Genomic DNA, 1,545 nt, shown 5'->3' with positions numbered 1-1,545 from the left:
TTTGTAAATACTGAAGAAAAGTATTCATTCAAGACCTCAGTTATCTCTTCCGACTCAATACACAGTCTCCCACTACTGTCCTTAATCGGACCTACCCTCGTTCTCATCATTCTCATGTTTCTCACATACGCATAAAATGCCTTGGGGTTTTCTTCTGTATGTTGTCAACTTCAAATCCCAACAATCTATCTGAGACTTCTTCCTTATTCATTTTGAACCCTCTCCTAACAGTGTTTCCTCCTTTGTCACAATAGGCTGGGCGGTATCCATCTCTTTTGTGAAGTAGGTGCTAAGTATTCATTTAGCACCTCAGCAATGCCTCCTACCTCTCTGAATAAATCCCCATTTTGGTCACTCAAGGCTCTACTTCACCTTTAATCACTTTTTTTTAAACTGTTTAAATGCCTGTAGAAGAGTTTGGGATTCCCTATTGTGTTGGCTGCCAATCGTTGCTCATAATCCCTCTTTGCTTCTCTTATTTGCTTTATCACCTCACCTCTAAATCTTCAATATTAACTCTTGGTTCTCAATTGTAGTTTCTGCACCTGTTGTTAAGCCAGGCAGCATCAGGAGGTGGAGAAGTCGAGCTTTCAGGTATAACCCTTCTTCAGGACTGGGGTTAGGGGTGAGGGGAGCTGCAGATAAAGGGGGTGTAGGGGAGGGATTTGGGTGGGGAGGTGGGCAGAGTGGTGAGGTAGTGATAGATGAACACAGATAGAGGGTGTGGCCTGGTTGGTCGATGGGAGGAATGAATCCGGTTGGTGGCTGGAAGGATGGGTCAGTAAATGAAACGCAAGGGAGGAGGAAGGGCTGGAAAGGGACTCGGGGGTTAGAAAGTGAGGTTATTTGAAATTGGAGAACTTAGTGTTGGGTCCTCCAGGCTGTAGGCTGCCCAGGCAGGAGATGAGGTGTTGTTCCTCCAAATTGCAGTCTGATTCACTGTGGCATTGGAGGAAACCAGGGATGGTCATGTCCCATTCCCTCTCTAACATGACCGTCCTTTAGGTCTTAAACATTTCCACAAAAATTAGTGTCATTGTAGACATGGCTTTTCTGCATCCATTTCAAACATATCTGTCAGAAAGTTTGAGAGCAAGTGTATCCTTGTACACTAGCCAATGAAAATAGACAGATGCTGCACACAATTAGGAAGGTGAATGGAATATTGGCCTTCATTAAAAAAGGATTTGAGTTCCAGAGTAGGAATGTCTACTGCAGTCTTACAGGACCTTAGTGAGACTTTTGAGAAAGGATATACTTGCCATTGAGGGAGTGTAGTAGAGATCCACTTGCCTAATATTAGGGATGGCAGGAATGTTGTATGAGGAGAAAATGGTTTGACTGGGCCTTTATTTACCAGAGCTTTGAAAAATGAGAGGTGATCTGATTAAAAAATCAGCCATGATTATACTGAATTGGATAGCAAGGTTGGAGGGCTCTATGGCGTACTCTTGTTCCTAGTTTATATAGCCACGTCTAAACCAAGGGATTCCTTCTCTGTTATGGAGTTCCTTCTCTGATGCTTATTTAGATTTTTTGGTGAAG

Source organism: Chiloscyllium plagiosum, chromosome 19, assembly GCF_004010195.1.
Source record: "Chiloscyllium plagiosum isolate BGI_BamShark_2017 chromosome 19, ASM401019v2, whole genome shotgun sequence".
Classification (NCBI taxonomy): domain Eukaryota; kingdom Metazoa; phylum Chordata; class Chondrichthyes; order Orectolobiformes; family Hemiscylliidae; genus Chiloscyllium; species Chiloscyllium plagiosum.
Note: the sequence above shows the minus strand (reverse complement) of the source record.